The sequence below is a fragment of the Amia ocellicauda genome, chromosome 6 (assembly GCF_036373705.1).
Source record: "Amia ocellicauda isolate fAmiCal2 chromosome 6, fAmiCal2.hap1, whole genome shotgun sequence".
NCBI classification, from domain to species: Eukaryota; Metazoa; Chordata; class Actinopteri; order Amiiformes; family Amiidae; genus Amia; species Amia ocellicauda.
In genome coordinates, this window is record NC_089855.1 from 41,049,225 (window position 1) to 41,056,334 (window position 7,110).

Below are 7,110 nucleotides of genomic sequence, written 5' to 3' on the forward strand. Positions count from 1 at the left end.
AAAATCTCTCTCTCTGTCACACACACACACATACACACAGCCAGCAAGACACACAGAGCCAGCCAGGTCAGCGATGACATCACGAACCTCTCTCTGAGCTGACTGCTATGACATCACAGAGCACGTGCATTCCGTTGCTTGCCGTCTGTCAACCACTCAGTCACTGCCAGCCAGACTGCCTGGCTGGCTGGATGGGGGTGCTCTTTGCTGCTGCTACGTACCTTAGCAAGCTTATTTGCTTGACCGGCCTTCCTCCTCCTCCGCCCACATGCCCACCTATGCCCGATCTACTGTTCACCTGGATCACAGCTCCGCCCCAACAAGGCAGAGCCTCCCAAGAATGGTACAAACTCATCCACGTTCCCCTCCATGGAAAGCTTTAGCAAAAGGCAAAAGCGTTATAAGTAATGAAGAGGAACCCGAGTCCAAGACGCTTCCGACAAGCCATACATATTTGTGTGTATTAAAGATCACATTTTATTACATTTTGTTTTTCTGTACTTTATTACATCTTATTGTGATTTTTAATTGTATTGTTTTCCATATATTTTCCATATATATGTATGTATGTATGTATGCCCAATTGCTTTGACAATACAAATGCACTGAATTGAGAGAGAGAGAGAGAGAGAGAGAGAGAGAGAGAGAAGTGCTAGGGCACATCTGTAACATAAACTAGGGAACATTCGTCACATGCTTAAGGAACATTCATAACATACAGGGAACATTTGTAAAACGAATTAGGGAACCTTTGTGACATACTAAAAGGACATACTGGTAAGATGTTGCGTTCATTTGAAACAACAAAAATGGCATTTGGTTATTTATTAGGGACATTTATACCAGTCTGAGCAAATATCTATGCATATTCCAATGTTTGCTGCTGGACCTACAGATTGAGTGATGGGGTCAATATGTTTGATTCAGAACTAACCACTGCTTCCTCAATTTTGTTTTAAACATAATTTAAAAGAAAAGTGGGCTATACATTGGTCTGGAAAAAGGAGCAGTGGTCCCTAAGACAATTCTTTTAGTTTTTTGACACAATTCCTAAAACCCATTTTCTGTAAAATATGTCATCAACTTTCATTAATATATCATCCAAATTACAATCATACTAGTCATGAAGATGTTCATATTATTATATTCTAAGGGTTCTAGTCTATTGTGTATTGTATTTATTATCAGGCCCTTCTCTTATGTTTTCCAGTTGGGATTATTATTCCGTACAATACAGGGATTAAATTTAGTATTTTAACCACAAAGTATTGGCTACAGTTATGATGCATACTTCAGTGATCATATGCATACAGTTTCTGAGGTCTGGACCACTGCACAGTAGACCCTGGAGTTGTAGTCCAGAGCACTGCATGATTCGTGCTGAAGTGATCTGGATCACCACGCAATGGCCCAAGGACCACTGCAAACTTGGATTTCAATGTTTTTGTGTAATCCATGTTGCAATAGCACCTAACATGTTCCATTGTTGTAAGTTGGTTAATTCTGTTCTGGGAAAACCACAATCCTGCAGGTTTAATAAGTCTCTATACACATCAGTCCCTGAGTACCTTAAACCAATGGTAATTCTGACCAATTAAGCCCATGAATTGAGTCAATTAACTCACGACTAGGTCACACTGTGAGCTCTCCATTGCAGACATTACACTGAGCTCAGTGTGAGCTCACTTAGCGCTTTTCCACCGACATGGTGCCGGTGCTGGAGGCCGAGTTGCAGTTACAAATACAATGCCGAGCACAGCAGTGCAGCGCCACCTCCTCTCTATCCAGAACACAAAGACGTGCGTGACTCTAACCTGTCCGGCTTTACAACATGCAACTGAAATATGTTCTTAGGGGAACAACATAACACATAGCGATTTCTCCCTGTTATAAAGTAAAATAATGCATAAAGTGTTTCTAATTTCTTTTACGATACCTTTTCAAAGATATTTATATTTTTCAATAATAGACTAATGTCTCAGTCTTCCCCCACTTTATTTAAAACATCCTCGTTTCTTAATTAAATAAATCATACAGTATTTCTAATGTTACATTTATATATATATATATATACATATATATACACACTTAGATTTTCCAAATGATAAACTGATGTTGCAGTAATTAAATCACATTAGATGTATATCAGTACAATAGGAACTTTTTTTTTTTTTTTTTTTTTTTTTAAGAATGACAAATTAGAAGCCATTACTGAATTGAACTGTAATGTAACATGAAAACAGGTATGTACTACGAAATAACTAAATCTTTAAACTTGTCAGGTTTCATAACTTTACGACCACTAGGTACATCCAGCAGGTAATGCCACAGGAGTCTGCGGTCGCTGAGGTAAGACACAGTCTCTGGGTGCACTGTGACTTGGGCATCCCGAAGGCTGGAAGAATGGGTGACACCTGGGCATGGCTCAAGTGCTAGAGCAGGCTGTGGATCAACACCTGGAACAGGTAGTATATCCCTCTGGACAGGAGCTGTGGAAGAAAGAAGAGAGAGAGACGGCATCAAGTGATGACTGGAGCTCGCTGGAACTGGAAGTGGGTAAGGGACGTCTCCAGACAAAGCCGTGAGTGTTGATGGCGGACTGACAGGTGCATCATCAGGATCTCTAAACAGCTGTGGAGGTGCTTCTGGATGAGCAGGTAAGTCAGACCAAGGACCTTTGTATGCCTTCAGCCGATTGTAATGTACAATCCATGATTTGGATCGTGGATCTTTTGGGTCATTGATTTCATAGGTCATGCCAAGACAACCGTCTTTATCCAACCTCTTCAGAACTCTATATGGCCCTTTCCATCTAGGAGCAAGTTTATTCCTTTGATTGGCAGGATCATCAAGGAAAACAAGATCACCTTCAGCATAGGGGTTAAAAGCAAGCTTTTGATCATAGTGAGTCTTTTGCAGTAGTTTAGATTCTTTCGACTACTCGGCGGCCATGTCAAAAGCATGTGACAGGCGGTTAAAGACATCCTGGGCATAAGCAGCTGGTGTGCCCGGAGTTGCTTGAGTAGTGAATGAACTGCAGTTCAACAAAACGTCCACAGGCAGACAAGGTTCCCGACCATGAGCAAGGAAAAATTAAGTATATCCAGTACTGGAATGTACACTTGAATTGTACGCAAGTTCCACCTGTGAGAGGTATTTATCCCATTCTCCTCCATTTTGGTAGATTTATTTAGCTAATTGGTCTTTTAATGTCCGGTTCAGTCGTTCCACCATGCCATCTGATTGGGCATGGTACGGAGAAGTTCGTGTCTTCTCAATTCCCAACTTGCTACACAGCTGCTTCACCAGATCAGACTCAAACTGTCTGCCCTGGTCAGTGTGGATGCACTCAGGTATACCATGTTGACGGATGAAGTCTTCAAACAAGCATTGAGCTACACTTGTTGCACGCTGATCTTTTAAAGGAAAGAGATTCACATAGCATGTAAAATAATCCATTACAACAAGAACATACCTGTTTTGCATCTTTTTGGGCAAAGTTTTTAACGAATCGTCTGTAATAGGAACAGAGACCCACAAAAGCTCTCACCTCAGTAGGTGTTCTTGGTGTTGGCCAATCTTTCACTTTGTCCAGCTTCCTGGAATCTGGTCTGAGACCACCCTTGGTGGTTACATGTCCCAGGAAAGAGACTTCATCCCGTGCAAGCTGACATTTACTGGCCTTCAGCTTTAGTCCTGCCTTTCAAAAGCGAAGAAAGACATCTTCCAAACTCTGCAGATGTTCAGGAAAGGTTTTGCTAAAAACCAAAACATCATCCAAACAGATGAGGCAGATCTTCCAGTGTAGACCACGAAGCACAAGCTCCATTAAACGTTGGAAGGTAGGTGGTGCATTGGTCAGTCCCATTGGCATGACCTTCAAATGGTATAAGCCGCTGCCGGTGGTAAATGCGGTCTTCTCCCGGTCTTCTGATGCCAGCTGAAATTGCCAATAACCACTTGACAGGTCCATGGTACTAAACCAGCATGCCCCTGCCAGGCTGTCCAAAGCTTCAGAAATCCGTGGTAAGGGATGCGAGTCCCGTATGGTGACAGGGTTTAATTTCTTGAAGTCAATGCAAAATCTGTAGCTGCCGTCCTTTTTCTTGACTAAAACAACAGGTGAAGCCCAAGGGCTGCAGCTCTCCTCAATGAGGTCATGGGCCAGCAACTGCTGAACTTGTTTTTCTATTTCCTGCTTCAAAGCTGGAGAAGTCCTGTAAGCATGTTGGCGGATCAGTAGGGCATCTCCAGTTCGAATGTGGTGCTTTACAGCATCTGTGCAGCCATAGTCATGTTCATGTGAACTAAACGCTTCACAATACTTCAAAAGTAAGTTCTCCAGCTGGTCCATTTGTGGATCACTCAATTTAGACTGACTGAAGTCCACTGTGGGTAACTTTGTGCCTTCTGTCTGCCTGATATTGTGCACAGTAGCCTCAATAACCTGGAACTCTTCACCTCCCTGATTTATCAGAGAGTAAAAATTTCCCAGTGGTGTGTTACTTGGGACATGGCAGTCGTCATTGGTAGGATTCATGACACCAACGGTTGTTAATCCTTTCTTCAGTGGAGACATTGTTCTGGCAACAAACAGACCTGGGTAGTTGCATGCTTCAGGTTCCAGTATTCCTAAGTAATTTGGAGTTGAGATTTGATTTTCTGTAAATGGCTGCAACTTTGCCATGATATTAATCTCAGTCACTGCAGGAATGTAGATTGGCACAAATGTCACAGCATTGCAACAAAGAGGTGTGATTTGCTTAGAAAACAACAGTGGGACTTTCCAGTTCCACAACTGTAGTTGTCCTTGTACATCAATCACTGCATGGTGTTTCTGCAGAAAATCCCATCCGAGTATGACAGCTTGATTGGAATTTCTTATCACTTGAACATCATGATGAAAAACCTCCTCTCCAAGTCTAATACTAATGGTTACTGTTCCAAGAGTATCATGGCACTCACCAGTCACTGACCTTGCCAACACGTATGTCTTTCTGATGGACTTTGTCTTCAGTGCTGGAATTGACATTCTTAAATTTTCACTGATCAAAGAAATTTGTGAACCAGTATCAATGAAGGCTTGAACAGCAGTGTCTTCAATAACAGCAAAACAATATGAGGTTGGAGACTCTTTTAACGCTGAAGCTTCAGACTCTGGGTCCCTGTTATTCAATGTAGCGGCTACTTGGCCCGCAGCACCTGCTACCACTCGTTTCCCTGATAGGTGGGATCCTCAGAATCAAAGCAAAGATGACGTTTGCTGTATCTGCAATCAGGCCTTCTCTCATGGTGATGTGGACTGGGTGTTCTCCTGGTGTACCTGTCCCTTGAGTGTGAGTAGGATGCAGATGGACTACGAGAATATCTTGAACTGCAGTGCTGATCAGGGTGAGATGAGTGATAGCGACTGCTAGGACTGTTAGTTCTTGAATAGTAACGGTTGCTTGGTGATGGAGACCACCTTTCATATTTCTGCCTATGTAGGGAATGATGTCCGGGTCTTGGTCCAGGAGACATGTTTCTATAAAGGCGAAGAAACATCTCTTTGTGATCTAGAGGAAGAATTATACCCATCAGGTGATGCACGATATTTCTCTTGTTTCATCCATTCTGGAGAGGGCTGACGGTTCTTTTTCCCCTCTTTGTACTGGCTGTGCACATGTTTGAGATTTTCTTGCTGTTGCTTCAACTGGCTCACCTCTACTCTGAATGCTTTAACATCTGCAGTTAAATCTGCAATAGCTTGTAGTAATTTGGGGGATTCCTCTGACGTAGATGAAATGGACTTGCTTGACACCATAGCTGTTAGGATATTTCCAGATTTACATATAGATGGTTGTTCCAGAACCTTCTCATTTATTGTGCTTTAGAAATGTGAAGAGGCAGTTCTTAATGCTTCCTGACCCGCTCCCACTTGCAAGCCATTTTTAGGGCTTCCTCCAATCTACTTGCACCATGCTCATAACACTTTGCCTGCAGCACTGGGTCTAAACCAGCAACAAAACGTCTAAAACGCTCCATTTCAATAGCTGGCTGTCCGTAATTGGGAAACGCCTCTTGCACAAGTCTGCTTACTTCGGCTGCATAAACTTCTAATGCTTCTTTAGGCTGACGGGGTCTTGCATTAACAAAAGTTTGAAAATGCAGTATGTATTCTTTTCTTCCAAAGACTTATTTTAATTTCTCTACTGTTTTAGCATAGTCTTTTTGCATTTCAGAGGGTAAAGAAACCCAGTATGACAGTGCATCAGCACTTAAACGTGTTGGTACAATTGTTGCAAGATCCTGGTGCTGTTTGTGCAGCTTTTACAGCCAATTCCAGACGCGTGTTCCACAGAGAGAAACTTTCTTTATCCTTCCCATCTCCGTGAAAGCAAGGAGGCAGCTCAACACGATCATGTGTTACTCTGTCGTATTCGTGCGTCTTTCTGCATGAATCGCTTCATTTTCATTTGCTGCGTCAACATTAATCAATCTGTCTATCGGATTTTCCATGTTTTTTTTTATATACTTGTTTAACTTAGCTATTTGCGGTTAAATGACTTGACATAGCGGTTTATTACTTTCGTACGTTGTTTTTATTATTATTTTCCGATTTTAACAGTACAGTTCACTCACCACCGACATGGTTTTGTCTCAGTCACCCGCAAGCACAGCTCACTGCATCCGGCCTCGGTAGAGAAAAAACAAAAGCAAACAATATCCCTCGCTGCCGCCAGTCTGTAAACCGTGAAACGAGTCTCTTCGGAGGTAGACATGTTGTTTGGTGTTCAGTTTACATCAGGACTCCTTGACACAATTTATTGTTCCTGGCACTTTTGTTTATGTCTCTTATGAACCGAGTTGCAGTTACAAATACAATGCCGAGCACAGCAGTGCAGCGCCACTACTCCTCTCTATCCAGAACACAAAGACGTGCGTCACTCTAACCTGTCCGGCTTTACAACATGCAACTCAAATAATATGTTCTTGGGGGAACAACATAACACATAGCGATTCCTCCCTGCTATAAAGTAAAATAATGTATACGGTGTTTCTAATTTCTTTTACGATACCTTTTCATATATATTTATATTTTTCAATAATAAACTAATGTCACAGTAATAC

The 7,110-nt window shown here is 42.1% G+C and overlaps 1 long non-coding RNA gene and 1 other non-coding gene across 2 annotated transcripts; both read right to left on the reverse strand.

Moving 5' to 3' along the window:
- Nucleotides 1–312: 312 nt before the first annotated feature.
- LOC136752108 (U5 spliceosomal RNA) lies at nucleotides 313–427 on the reverse strand. The gene has a single exon (XR_010817272.1). It is a non-coding gene; the product is annotated as a U5 spliceosomal RNA (small nuclear RNA).
- A 1,549-nt stretch (nucleotides 428–1,976) lies between these two features.
- LOC136751821 (uncharacterized) lies at nucleotides 1,977–6,905 on the reverse strand. The gene is made up of 2 exons (XR_010817088.1): nucleotides 6,622–6,905; nucleotides 1,977–2,489 (listed from the first exon to the last, which is right to left on the reverse strand). It is a non-coding gene; the product is annotated as an uncharacterized LOC136751821 (long non-coding RNA).
- Between the last annotated feature and the right edge of the window lie 205 nt (nucleotides 6,906–7,110).